Source organism: Ammospiza caudacuta, chromosome 2 (genome assembly GCF_027887145.1).
Source record: "Ammospiza caudacuta isolate bAmmCau1 chromosome 2, bAmmCau1.pri, whole genome shotgun sequence".
Taxonomy (NCBI): Eukaryota; Metazoa; Chordata; class Aves; order Passeriformes; family Passerellidae; genus Ammospiza; species Ammospiza caudacuta.
Genome location: NC_080594.1, coordinates 51,952,294 through 51,967,863, shown reverse-complemented (window position 1 = coordinate 51,967,863; position 15,570 = coordinate 51,952,294).

Genomic DNA, 15,570 nt, shown 5'->3' with positions numbered 1-15,570 from the left:
AATACCTGGCCCCTCTCAAACGCAGGGCTCTGCTCAACCTCAGAATGCTGCCAGTTGAGACTAACCCCTCAAAGATGACAAGGATGGACTCTATGCACCCAGCATTGCAATTTCATCTCTTCTTGTGACATCCAGCCTCAGATTAGGGATGTCAAAGGCTTGAAGAATCCACTACATTCTCACAATTAACACCCATACAATTACCCAAAGACATTTTCTTTTTCTCAAAATATTGCCTGCTTAATTTTGTAATGCGTTTTATGACTACCATTACAATAACTACCCAGCTTGTAAATAATACAAGGTTCTGCTATAGAACGTACAAGATTCCTACTAAATTAATATAAAAATATAATGTATTTTCCTATTAGAGAATGCAAACTTTGGAGCTTGGTTCTGTCAATGTGTTGAACATTTACATATCATGATAGGTCCATTTGGAAGTAAGATACGTGGTTTTGTGTTACATTTGGGACCTTAGATTCGATCATTCTTCTGTTAATAGCTGCTATGTAAGAAGCTTTGGCTTGGGTTTTCTGCAAGATAGTTTATTTTAAATGGCACTGTCCAGACTCAACTTTGCTATGCTCTTTGGAGTCAGTGAGATGAAAAGACTCAGCTGTGTCTGGATTCTGCTGGCTCTTCCTCTATGTTTTATTACTCACCTCTCTTGACTGATGTTGGCTGACATACACACATCTGAAGTCACTCCCTGCTGTGCAGGAATGCTCTGAGATGAGAGGGACATGAACCTCCTAACTTCAGATGCCCTCCTCAGAACAGGAGAAGGGAGTAAGACGAGTCTCAAGCCCAACAAAGACAACACTACATCACTTAGCAGCATATCACTAGGGACTCTGGACAAGAAACATGTCTGCAATCTTCAAGACTGAACTTGGCATGTGTAAGGATTTATATGGATAAAATTTTCTTGATACTGTATAATGTAAAAATATCCCCTCTGAACCACTGATAGTAGAAAATGAAGTCATAGCTCTCCATGTCACAGCATCCTGGCAGGATCTATAACTGTATTTGTGGGGAAAAAAACAAAACAAAAAGCCTTTACAAAGTGATGTGAACATGCTAGACAGTGGAACAAAATTATATCACCAGACTATGTTTAGCTATGAATCCCACAGGGAGAAGAAAAGTTCAAGGAGCCAGAAACACAATTAAATACTTTTGTTTAACTCCAGCCACATCAGGTTCCTTCTAAGATGTCTATCTCTTATGAGACTCTATTTTAAACCTGAGCCCATTTAATGATGATCTAGGAAAGAAGCCTACAAGAGTTTCTTCCCATCTGATATTGCAGTTCCTTCACTACACTCCAAGTTTCATTTGGCCAGCAGGTCTCACCCTAATCTCTGGAGACATCAAGAGGAAGGAGAAGCTGAGCTGGATGATTTTTGTCCCAGGACATGCAGCAGGGACTGCATCAGCAGAGCTCAAGTTTGTAGAATAAAACTGGCTGGAAAAAGAATGCAGCAGCCTGCTTCTGAATAGTAACAGCAGTGTTTTTTTTGGTTAAACAAGCAGTGTAGAAATATTGATATCCCCAATAGGAATTGAAAAAAGAAAAATTGTGAAGAATTCCACAATATTGGTTGTTCTGTTTTCAATTTGCGACAAAAATAGAACAGCAATAATTATAAGATATGCAAAGGAATTATCAAAGCACGTGTGCAAATAAAAATGGGAAGAAAGAAATAAAACCTGAAACATGTTGAGCATTTTGCATCCTCTATAAACATTTCCTAATACAGGCTGTTACAGCTGCTTACCCATCCCAGTACTGAGAGTCTAAACCCAGAATATTTACAGCAAGATACACCAAAAACATCTGGGTGTTCTGGTAACACTGTGCATGGCTTAGACTGATTGCTCTTTCAGTACCATGTGTATGAGAAGCACCTGAACACTTCATTTACCATCTGCCACTGAACTGATGCCTCTTGCTACTACCATAAAACAAAACAAAACAAAAAATCCCCAAACAGCACAAAACAATGAGTTTGTAAATTGCTGGGGCAGAGCCAGGAGCCTGTGAAAGGTCAGCCATGGGCCAGCATCCCCTGTCAGCTGCCCACTCCTGCAAGGCAAAAGCTCTCAGCCCAATGGGGAATTGGGTTGTGCTGCCCAAGAAATAGGATTACACAGGCAGGTTGTTCACCTGGAGTAGAGAGGGTGCAGCCCTCATTGCAGCCTTTCAGTACTTGAAGGGAGCCTATAAAATGGAGGGAAAGTTACTTTTTACATGAGCAGATATTCATAGGATAAGGATAAATAGTTTTAAATGAAGAGAGAGTTACATCAGATATTAGGAAAAAATTCTTTACTGAGAGTGGTGAGGCACTGGAATATGCTGCCCACAGAAGTTTTGGTTGCTTCATCCGTGGAAGTGTGCAAGGCCAGGCTGGACAGGGCTTCAAACAACCCAATCAGTGGAAAGGGTCCCTGCCCATGGCAGGGGGTTGGAACTAGAAAATCTTTAAGGCTCTGTTCAACCCAAACTCTATGATTCTATTACACATGGGGGGAACCTGTGCACCAGCCCACTTGGCAATGACTCAGGGAGCAGTCAGGAGGCCTGATGGGTTGTTTGTCCTCACAGAAGGCAGCTATGACTGCTTGACCACAACTCAGTTCAAAGCACAAAGTGAGAAATCTCCAGCCATTTCCCTCAGAGGCTATCATGAGATCAAGATCTCCAAGTTCTTAAACTCCTGGAGCATCCCGGACAAGGGCTGAGCACAATCTCCAGCTCTGCTGCCCTCTGCACAAGCAGCACACATCCAAAGGATGAGAGTCTTGGATACATTACAATACCCACAGATAAACTCCTGCAGAAAAAGACCCTCAGGAAGAAATCTTGGCCCACAAGAAAGACACTGCTGTTCCCTGACCAGTGCAGTGATGCAGGGAGATGGAAGAAAGCAGATGAGGGATATATTTGTATAAGGTGGGAAACAGATGCGGTTTTTACAGTTACTACAGAAAACTGAACAGATGCCTCCTGAAATGCACAGCTGTCTCAAGAAATGCCACTGGGGAGGATTGGCAAACCAGGCAGAGCTTTACTGAGGCCTTCTCTGGGAGACAAGATACCAGCACATCCAGCGCCAGCCTGCAGGCTGCCAAGAGCTGAGCCCACAGATGAAACAAATACGGTGCTGGATGGAAAGGAGTTGGGAATATCTCTTTGGGAAGCCCAAATCTTCATGAAGAACTATTTCTGATGGCGACAGAAGCTGAAAGCTGATAGCAGGATATTAAAAAAAAGAGCCAATAAACCTTTTGGAGAGGGTAACGTACAATTGGAATTAATTAAAAGTGGTAGAAAAGTGCTCAGCCAGGCATGTGATGATTTTGTTAATGTGATTTGGAAGGGTGAGAACTAAAGATTTGGATACAGTCCCCGAGAGCTTCTATTCATAACAAAGCAGACACAGCTGTTTGAGGAAATTACAGCATAATCTCATCTTTGGCAGGTCCTGTGGAAATGTTGCTGTCTGTCATGAAGAGGACAGTACTTCAGAGAGACAACTTTCTGCCTGACAAGCAATTAGAACATAGGCAGAGAAGAGATGATAGAGAAAATGTTAAATTTTTACACACTGGAAAGTGCCAGGAAGGCAGTTCGGATTCAGAAGTAAAACTGAAATTATTTGAAGATATTAAAAGCTTTTGTAGAGTGCAGCTCTGTAGCATTTCCAGAATTTTGGTGTTTTAGTATTTCTAATGTCTCTGTAGTCAATAATTTTTAATGATTTCATTATTTACATGATTGCATATTTTATACCTTTATAAGTATAATTATAAAGGTATAAGTATAATTATATAAGTAGAAGTATAAAAACTGAAGATAGAACAACTTACAGTTTCATAGGCCAAGGCAATTTTTTCTGTTATACTTACATTTTTATTCAATAATAAACCAGATTTCATTTTATCAAAATAATTAATAAATTTATGCTGGTCTATCAAACCAAATCAATCAATCAATGATCTATCTAATCAATTTGTGCTGGTCTATCAAATTTTATAAAAATTATTATGAGCAAAAGAGACTTCAAACATTTGTCATATTTAGCTTCAAAATTTTCTAAATCAAACATTTTCATTTTAATTTCCAAATAATATTTCAAATTTACTTCATCTTGCCAAGATTTTCAAACGGCAAGTCAGGTAACACAGAAAGGTTACTTCCCCTACCCAAATCAGTATTTTTATTTTCTTATGTAACAGGGTGATAACAAGCCCAGTGGAGAACTCCTGGTTCTTGCTTTCACTAGACTTAGGATGAGCCATTTCTTTTTGGCTCTCTTCCCTGTATTTCCAGAGAGATTTTTGGGTCAAGCCTTCAGTAATACAATTTCCTAGTACAACACACCTGAGAGATCCCCTGGAAGCAGCATCACTTCCAGTTTGCTGGAAATCACCACCACATGCAACACTCCTGAAAGCACAGCCAAAGGTAAAGGTGCTAAAGCAAGGCTGTCCCTTCACCTTCCCAAAGGAGGGGAGGTGGCAGCACATGAAACAACAGGACTGAAAAATAAGCTGCCAGCATGAGACTCCAGCCCTAGAAACCACTGCAGCAGCTGGCAGTGCCATGATGTGTAATTGGCTTGCAAGTGCAACTTTCCTTTCTGAATACACTGAAAAAACCCGAATGAGATGTTCCCTGTTAGAAGCACTTCCATGCATCCTCAATTGCCTGTGTGTGGCAGCTGGAGGACACCAACACAGCGGATGGAGCAAAGGGAATGCACTGCTTCTCCTTTGGCTGAGCACCCCTCTTCAGCACTGCAGTGGTTTATCTCACAGGCCCTACTGAGGGTGGAAACAACCACAACCTGGTGCTCTTGGCTAAAGAAACATGAGTTTTCATGGTCTCCCTGGGGAACACACCCACAATTTTTCCTGCCATGGCAGTGGCAATGGCAATGCAAGAGCAGAAATTTTTGTACAGCTTCCTAGTTTACCTCCAGTTACTCTGTGGGGTTCAGTACGTCTTCAATGAAAACTCATCAAAAACCTTTTCAAATAATGTATATAATTTTATTTTCTTAAGAAACTTGTAAATGTATGAGTTTGGTGGGGGGGGGGGGTTGTCAAAACTGCATTTTGTAATATAATTCTCTAATAATTTATCACCTGTGAGGGCTGAATTCCCAAAGTACATTATATGGAAAGTCTCCTGCTGACTGCTATTTCAAAGAAGTACAAGATTTGGGATTAAAGATTCTCATTATCAAAACTGACAGATTATTTTCACTATTAACATCAATCAAGTCTCCACCAGGCATAAGCCTGAATAGTTGTTTTTCAAGACTTCTTTATTTTTACATTTCTACTTGCTTTCATATATTCACTGTTGGATAAGACAACATACTCTGATATAAGAATCCTATTAATTAGTTATCTCCAAAAAGGCAGAAGTCTCTGTCTTAGCAATGGCAGCCAGGAGGCTGATTGATAATCACAGCAACTAACCTTTGAAAAAATATCTGATTTTATTTTAATTCCAAATTAAATTTAATTCCAAGCATACCTGGGTAAAGGTATAGGAACAGCTCATACTTTCTGGGGCACAATGCTGTTCAATTTGAGGAAAGAAAAACAAGCAGCAGAACCTCAGTGAAAGTCACTGTGAAGACAGTATCAGATAAGGGCATCCTGGCTTTTTAAGTAGTATGAGCTGGTAAATCAAGCAAGGCAAGAGTTCAACCCAAGCCATGGGGATCTTTATTGCCACAGCCACGAGCAAAACACAGGCAGCACAAGAAAAGCTCAAATCAAAAGCCCAAAGGAGAGAAAATTATCCTTTATCACCCCAAGGCACCATAAAGCAAATGAAAATGGCAAGAAGGAAAGCAGTAAAGAAGTTTTCATGGACAAAAACTACAGTCAAGGCAAAAACTGATTCCTCCCAAGCAAGTGCAAACAAACCGAAGAAAAATTATGTATCCAATCAAGGCCTGCTGCCACAGTGCAGCCCATCTGTTACATGCTGAGACATTACCCAGGGGTCAGCCCCAAACAGGAGGCATGGGGACAGCCCTCTGCACTCTTTCTTTTGCCCAGATGCCAGCAGGGCACCACACACGCCCCACTGCACCCCTGGGCACGGTGCCACTGATGGCAACAGGAGATTGCAGCGAAGGTGAGAGAGGCACCATCAGCTCCTACTGCTCTCCTTCAGAACACCAAAAGGATTCTGCCCATCCTTCCTGGTGCCTTCACCTCCTAGAGCCCAGCCAGAAGCTTTCCATGTCCCTCTCTATCCAAAAACATGAACTGCAGTTCATCATAAAATCTGCAACATCTGGACAGTGGATGCGTGGGGCCCCAAAACACTGCTTAATTTATTTCTGTGCAGCACAAAATCTTGACACAGAAAGGGGATTGTGAAATGTTTCCAAAATGATCATTGTTTTTTTTTGCTAAGACTGCTAAATCCTTCCTGGCTTCCAAAAAACATCTGGGAGACAGAAATAAATAGATTTAGTTGTAACACTCAAACATGAAAAAAAAGTTCATAAATTTGCTTCCTATTGAGCAAAAAACCCAGAAACTCAGAAGCTTTGTCTACTCCAGCAAATTTACCCACTGCTGATAAAGCAGTCACAGCTGATACTGAACTCAGTTTTAACTTCAAGTGTAGCCAAGGGTAAACTGTCTTTCCACATAATTTCTTGAATCCTACTGAATTCAACAGCAGGTAAATGTGTCAGTTCTCAACTGAATACCTAAATATGAATTTAGAACCCTAATTTCAGGTTGCTAGGTTTGCACATTTCAGTTTGAACCACAACCACAACGCTGTCAAATTTCAGAAATGCTACTGCAGTCAAAATTTCTAAGCATTACTGCAATCCATCAGTAAAAACTGAAACAAATGTGAAGCATTATCAGAATTCTGCTCATTTCCTTTAACCTCAGTAAAAAACATCTTCCATAATTTGATCCATATTTCCAAAATGCCACTGTATTTCCAAAATACAGATTAAACATTAGCGATTGGGAAATCTACATTTCCAAAATGTAGAACAAATTATGACTTGTGACTAGACCTAAGGGAAGAAAAAACCACTGTTAATTTGCTTGAAAAAGCAGTGTCAGGATGAAAACTGTGCTAAAATCCAGACCGGGCTCTGCACCAGAGGAGCTTGGTTACAACAATTACTACAACCAACTGAAGGGCATCAATCTCAGTGTGGTTTTATACACACTTTTACTTGCTATCAGGCTCAGTGAAGTACATAAAACAGGTTTCCAGGTGTAATTCCAACTGTTAGTAAGGTAGGAGGAACACAGACAACTATTCAACTCAGGCCACTCTGACTGAGAAGCTGGAATTTCAGATGCCCACCTGCACCACACGTCTGTGGAGGCCAAGGGCTCAGCAAGGAGAACTGGCAGGGAAGTTCTCACCTGAGAGCACAGAAGGCAGAATGCAAAATCTTAATATTCAGAAAGGTGAAGCACGACTAATGCATTATCTGCCTGCTGCTACTGATCCTGAAAGTGTACTACAAGCACTGCACAGCCAGCACTGCTCTGTAAACAATTAAATTTGCTCCACTAAAAAAATTTTGTGTATGTTGCTCAAAAACACTTAGAACAAATTGTCTGTCAAAAGATTGCACCCCTATTTTCATAAATTAACAGAAATTAGATTCAGCTGCAGCACTCTATCACCATGCATTCCAATCAGAAAGGCTCATGTACTTAGAGATTGTTTTCTCTATTGTATTTTTCAACATCAAATTTGTATACAGTAAAATTACAGGATTTAATAGCTTATGTTTATTTTTTTAATGCTGTTAATTAGCACCCAAAGTTGTCCCCCAGGCATCTCCTGTACCTATCAGATACAGATCAGCTGAAAAACAGCAAGCCCCCTCCTCCTCAGCCCAAAGAGAAAGGGATGTTTTGAGTTCAATGTTTCAACTTGCAGTAATCCCACTCTGCACTTACCCCAACCATACACTTGTTTTCCCTCCCTCCTTGTGAAGTTGGGAAGAGGTTCAGGCTTTGAAGCCTGTTCCAAAGAGCTGGGCTTTCAAGGCAAAACACTGAAATCAGGTTAAAAAAAAAAACAACGAGGTGCTGTAAAGGAAGCAAATTCCCTTCCTTCTTCCTCCAGTTTGACTGCATCTGCAAACTGAAGGAAGAAGGATGTGGTCTCCCAAGGAACTGCTCAAGACTTTCCAGCTTTGCTGGTGGAGCTGGTTGGGGGACGAGTGCTGGTGGAGGACAAGCTGAACGTGAGTCAGCACTGTGTCCTTGCAGCAGCCAAGGTTAACCCTGTGCTGGCTGCTTTAGCCAGAGAGTGCCCAGCAGGTCCAGGGAGTGACCCTGCCCTCTGCTCGGCATGCACGAGGCACCTGGAGCACCGTGTCCATGTGGGGCCTCAGGCTGCTGAGGCTGGAGAGGATCCACACAAGGGCTACCAAGAGGGTTACAGATCTGGGGCATAAAAAGCATGAATATAGGGCCAAGGGTCAGGGTTGTGTTAGCCTGAAAGATTGGAGCATGGGAATGACCTAATAGCATCTTCTCAATTGCCTAGAAAGGGGAATAATAGAGAAGGCAGAGCCTGACTCACCTCCTAGGTGCTCAGCCAAAGGAAAAGAAGCAAAAAGAATTAGGAACATAAGAGGAATGTAAGGAATGTAAGAGGGAAAAAATGTTATAATGACAGAGGTTATAATGACACTGGCACAGATCACCCAGAGGGGTTATACAGTCTTCATCCTTGGAGGCTCAAAAGGGTTCTGAGCATCCTGACCTAAAATTGGTCCAGTTGTGAGCATGGTTTGGAGTAGGTGAAGTCAGACAGAAGTCCATTATTTTTAATCAATTTTTTCCATGGTTCTGACAGCAGCAACTTCAAAGGGAGAGAAATTCCTTTGGCAAGGGCACACTGCTGGAAATGCCTCTGAACAAGACACAGTGCAGCCTGAAATTAGTATTTTTATCTGCAATAAAGTGAACTTTGCCCAAAAACAGTACCGAGAAAATGTAGCAGCCATTATTTGCTCAGTACTACAGGAATGGAGAAGAATCACCTGTAGTGTAAAGCTACTTTGCAGTTAAAAGCCTCAGTTTTGGGTTAGAAGAAGCAATAATGCTGGAGTCACCAAGGATGTGGCAGAGACAGGGTACCTAACATTCACCAGTGAGTTACAGTAGCTCAGGTAAAACTGGCAAGCACAAATTCTCAGCCAACAGGAGGATACAATCCTTCTTCATGCCACAATACTTACTATTAAATCTATTGAGTTTTAGGTTGGCTCTATCTCTCCTGGCCAAGGCATTTTATAGTGTGGTCATGGTTAGACAACATAAAGTAAGGAGACAAAATGAAAGCAACCCCTATAAGAATCTGCTCAGTGAAGGTAAATCAGTGCTACTTTGTTAGGGAGTGCATTTTCTATAACTCAGAAGATCATTCAAAACACAAGTTTCATATATCCAAACACTAAACTATTCATTGTAAATAGCTGTCCCAGGATTCTGCTAACTCCTCTGGATAAAAAACTGAAGCTAAAAATGGCTCTTTACTCTAAATACCTTCCCTGCTGAACCTGATATGTGAGTGCTACACTTGAGATCCTTTTTCACTCAAAAGTGTCAGAGAAACAGGACAAGAAATTCCCTCTGTTTGGCATCTGTGACATTTCTGTCAGTGAATTATTACTGCCAGAAAATTATAGTGCCTATTTTCTTCATTACGTTAAATTAATCGTTCTCCCAGTGACATACAGACAAGAATAGACTCAGCTGCTCAAATTGACTTTGGTGGAGCAAGTAAAAGTTTTAGGCTAGTTACTGGCACGATGGTGTGAGAGCAAGAAATGGCCTTGACTCTGTGCAAGTGCTGCTCAGCAATAGAGAGAACATCCCTGAATTATGAACACTGTTTCCAGCACAAATCCAAAACACAGTACCACATTAGCTGCTGTAAAGAAAAATATTCAAGCCAAAAGCAGCACACAAAATTATGTTAAAACTTTTTTTATTCTGCCTGAATCAGCACCACATTGCTTCAATTAAACCCTACATTCTAATGGAGTAACAAATTCCATGCTATAAGGGTAATTACACACGTTACTGAAACAGAGGTCTTTTCTATCAGGAAAATAAGCAGAAAATCAAAAGGAACTCAAGAAATAAGGCAGATCATTTCAATCTGTAAGAAGGAGAAAAAATTGTACTACAACCAACTCTACTACTTGCAAAATGTGTATCTTAAGCTGAATAAATATGTAATGATGACTAATGAGTAATGCTGCAAGAATGCATAGCTGGACATGGCCAGGCTTTGGTCTGAGCTGCAGCAGGGCAGTCATAACACCCACCTGCCCCTACCCCCTTCACTTATAAGAGTAACATTAAAAATAAAGGACTGCTCTTCAAAACAGAGAACTTACCTATGACACCAATATAGCATCATCTACCTTCAGGAAGTCTGTGGGACTGTGCCTTTCATTCTCCCAAAGTAAAGAAGTCTCAGTGATCCAAAGTTGCCATTTTTTTCCTTAGTTCCTTCAGCATCCCAGAAAAAAAAATTTCTAAATAAAATGTCTACTCTTGGCTCCCTTCAACCTCATAATACATACACAATGCACCAGCAGCCAAGTAGTCAGTAATATTCACTCCTTGTGTCCTTAACTGGAAAGATACTGTAAATGTTTGGAAACAGTTACAAAAGAAGACAGCCCTGGAAAACAGCAGACAAGAATTCACCTACATGCTCTCAAAGAACTACAGAAGGAATGTATCTGGACTAACTACTGTATTTTCAAATTCATTCTGAGTATTTTTTATATATATAAAAGTATTTTTTAGTGTTAGGCAGATCACAATACAGCTATCAGAAGTAGGAATGTTGCACTAATGGGAAAACAAAAGACTGCTTTTCCTTGAAACTGCAGGGATTGGCACGTCACGTACAGCTCTGAGCATGTAAACGTTTCAGTAAGAAATTGCAGGTCATTAAGAAGAACACAAGATAACTGCTTAGTAGGAGAGCAGTATCCCATAATTAAGCTCTGCATGCCAGTAAGGTTCATCAAACATTGTACTTAAATTTCATAAGGAGACATGGAACTGTCATTAGATGTTTTTAAGAACATTTTAGACAAATCTTAGAAATTACGCAATTCTAGATTATCTTGCCTTGAAGAGGAATGGATAATGTGACCTCCCTCCCAGTCTTATTCTGTAACTTATCTGTGAAACTTTGGGAAAAAGCAATAAAAAAACCTAATATATGCAACATGGATAAATAATGACTATGGGAACTATAAACTCCTGTCCAGCAAATGCTTCCATACATGCTGAACTTTATTATCTTAAGTCATCTTACAGATGTCAAGGGGATGACTCAGAGCAGTAAAATTATGGACATGCCACAGTGTTTGCACTGTGAGTACAATAACTCTCACTTCTGTACAGCAAGAGGAAAGATGACTGTTCACACTTCTATGCTGCTTCTTCGAGAGCTTCCAAATAAAAATAATTAATGTCTGGAAACATCTGGCTAGAGAAGGGCTCTGGTAGTTTGTACAAGAAACACTGGTAAGATTCTGGATACAGGAAAAGTGATGAGGCAATGAATCAGTTAGTTTGTAATGCATTCATACATTCATTTGGAGGGTATGGAGATGGAATAACAAAGATCTAGTGTCAGAAGCTCCCACTTTGGCAGTCAGGATGTCTTGACACCAAATGTTTTAGGATACTGGCGCATTTTTGCCATGATCTATAAAGAGACCCTAATATTGTCAGTCTAGAAGTGAAGTGTTTTTGTTCAATATTACAGGATACTTCCTTACAGTTAACGAACGGATGAGCCAAAGATGATTTGTGGATATAAATCCAATCATATACCAATTTTGTGGGGGAGTATTTCTCAGGATGGGATCTCTTAGACGTGGTCTGGCTCTGGCCAAAGCACAGATTCGCATGATCCCTAGACAGAGCACTAGGGATCTTCTTGAATGCTTACACAAAAGGAGTGATAAAGGCTGTTAAAGCACACCTGGTTTGTCTTCACTGGACTAATATGCAGTATGTCAGATAACCATTTTAATTGCTTTGAGGGTAATTGCTTAGAGGCTTGTATCTGAAAAAGAAGAAGCAGTTAAGCTGGTCTGTCTAACATACAATACTCCTAAAGTAACACTGTTAGTGGTAATAGGAAGAAAATGAGGAAAGGAAAATTAAAGTGAAATGAACATTTCTCCTACTGTGACTCAGTCCTGCACCATGAGCTTTACTAGGGGCATTTTTACTGCCTCGAATGGCGCAGGACCAAGCCTATTGCTATGATAATTTAAAAGTGATTAAAAGAGAGTACTGAAAAATAAACATCTTGAAACTATTGCCCTCATGCTACGAAATGGATTATATATGGAGCTTGGTCATTCAGTCTCATTGTTTACTTACAGTAACTTACACAAGGCAATAAGGGAATATAAATATCCAAAAGCACAATGGAGGAATGCAAATATCCCCTTGCCAGGAGTAACAGTAAAGAAGCAGGGTGCCTCTTGGGTATTCCCCTCTTCTGAAAGTGAATTAACTTTCAAGAAAGTTTCCACTGGTTAACTGACAATGATGGCAGTAAATACAATACAAAAACTGCAAGAGTGCCTTTCTAATAATTGTGTAGTTTGTCTTCTATTTGGCAAAGTGTCTAAATACCGTTGTGGCATTATATTAAACCATCTCACAAAAGACTCAATCAGCTAATGTACCACTGCTGGGCTTGAAAAAACATAAAGAAGACCTATTTATAGATAGCTCCTCTGTGTTCAGTGTCTTGGGCTTTTTATTCTTTCAAGGAAGGAAAGCTGTTGCCAAAAAACTACATGCTAGTATCATTTGGCAAACTTTCTGTAGCGTTATCTGATCTGCAGAGACATTAAATCTGTACTGCAAATACATATTCAACAACTTATTAGAAGGTGGAATTTGTGGCCTATTACATAAACACATATACAGTTGATAAGACATCATGGAACAGCTGTTGTGGAGATATTTCCCCATAATTCAATCAATACAAGCAACATATATGCAGCTGACATCTTACTGAAAAATCTTGGAAAGCCTGCTGACAGAAGTGGGTGCACACAAACATTAGCTAAGCTGCCATTCTCATATACCTTTGTCCCCCTTTGCTTTTTTTGCACTCAAAAGCTGCACCTTACACTAACTATAGGCTGCATTTTAAAAAGGAACTGCTTTTGTAGGAGCTTTAGCATCTAAATTACTATATACCAGGTAATTTTAGAAGTAGGAAACAGTCATGTGAAAGGTTTTCTTCCCTTGTTTGTGCATAAAGTTTAAATAGCTAAAATCAGGAATGATACACTAGATGGTAAATTTCAGGCTAGATGTAGATTTTTTTTAATGAATGAAAAGAAATAATTTACAGAAGAGTTTTTTTAAGACAGGAGAGGTTTTGGAAAAACAAACAGTGATAGACTCTTCCCTGTACAACAGCAGTGGGCATTGCCATAATGTAAACGCAGGATGTTACAAGTGTAGGGACACTTCTGCAGATCTTAAATCCATGCAAAACCTACCCAAGACCTTAATTACTTCCTCTGTAATACATGTATGTCTAATCATGTTTCTTCTTTCATCTTCTCTCCTTCCTCTCCCACAGTCTTGACACCTAATGTTCTGTTCAAACTACAAGCATGCAGAAAATGCTTTTATCTTATCCTTGGGGAAAGTGCAAAGCATCAACAAGAGGTAACAAAGTCTCTACAATATCTATCCTCTTTATTAACTGAAAAATGCCAGCCAGTTTCATATGTTGCAGGAGTAGGCAAAAAATCCAGAGGTGTGAGCACATAAGGAGTCAGATGGTGTCTCTGATCCAATTTCTGCTATGTGATCTGAAGTCTGTGCTCCTATCACAGACATGAAGGCAAAGACATGCAACTGCACTGAAACACAATCAAAATTTTTCTGCACTTTGGTCTTCCTGCACATACTCACATTTTTAGGATGTTCTTTAAAGTTATATGATTCAGCAAGGACATTTTCTGCTAAAACACAAGGCTCACAAAAACAATGACAAGCGAGAAACAGATTTCAGAATTGACAAGTTACATATGTTAGGGCATTATTGATTTTGATTCTGTGAATTGATTTTTAGGATGAAGGGAATATTAGATCACAGAGACCATAGTATTTGATCATGCAGTTGAATCTTGGGTATTCAAAGGCATTGTGTGTTGACACCAAGAATGTGAATAAATTAAAGGATTTCAGTGCCTGTGAAACCAGGCATAGATATGCAAGATGAAGGTATAACACGGCCTGAGATCCATGCACAGTGGGGAACTGGTGTGCTGCCTGCATCAACAATCATCCAGGCCAGCAATGATGCCCCCTGACACAGCAAAAAACTGATTAGTTCTCTTGTCTTTGATAATTTCTTCCCAGTATTAAATCTGTTCAGGATTTGGAAGCTGAGCATCTTAACAAAGGTTCTTCATCCAAGTAATTAAGAAATGATTGCTTGTACCTCTTATCTCTGTTACTCAGAGACACGTCCACCAGTGTTTCATCCCCACTTGTTTAGAGAATGCAAAAAGTCCCACAAGCTAAAGTGACCCTGCATTCCTCCCCCCTAATTCCCCATCAAATATAAATAAATTCAAAAAACATTTGATAAATTGCATGTTAGAATAAAAATACCACCAGATTAGTAAAGGCCACTAGCAAAAATCCTGTATCATAATTGCATCAAGGCATTTTAAATTCTAAGCTATTACACTCACATACATGTATATTGCTCCTTGGGAACGGGTCAACATCTCAGTGATCAGAGAACACTTGGGAATTACCTGATTTTGTCTTGCTCTTACTTAAAGATTGCAGTGGGGACAGTGGAAGAGCCCATGTGTGAGCAGCCTTGATGTAAACACAGCAGCTAAAAGCCCTGGGTAAGGCAGGACTCACGTAAAGTTCAAATTTGTCTTTTGCAAACCCTGTGTAGTGAAGAGAATTTAATAGGTAGTTCAGTAAAGATCTGCAGATAAATGTGCACCCAAATCAAGCACCTCAATAATTTCCAGTGACAGATTAATTCATACTAAGTGAAAGTTCTTAAAAGGAACTTTGGGAATAAAATACCTACATTTATTAACAAGATTACTTGTTAGACTATCCTGGCTTTAGCTGAAAGACTACATCATAAGAAGCATATGAGTTCTTCTGCAGAATAGCTCTTATCACTGAAAAGAGTCTCTTTGTATCAGGTTTTGCATACAAAATAGATTATCAGTGAAAATTATCCTATGTGAACCGTGTTACTTTGTTTACACGGAATGTCCCCTTTAATTTTTTTTGATAATGAATGGTATTTCAAATTCATCATGTCAGATGAAGATACAACAATTACACCTTTCAGTTGCAATTACTGCTATTTGTGCAAATGTTTTCCAGCGTTTGGTTTAGCTCTATTGTTGTATGAGTTACACTGGCAAGAATTTTTCCAAACAACAAAAATGCCCCTTTGACACCTCACTT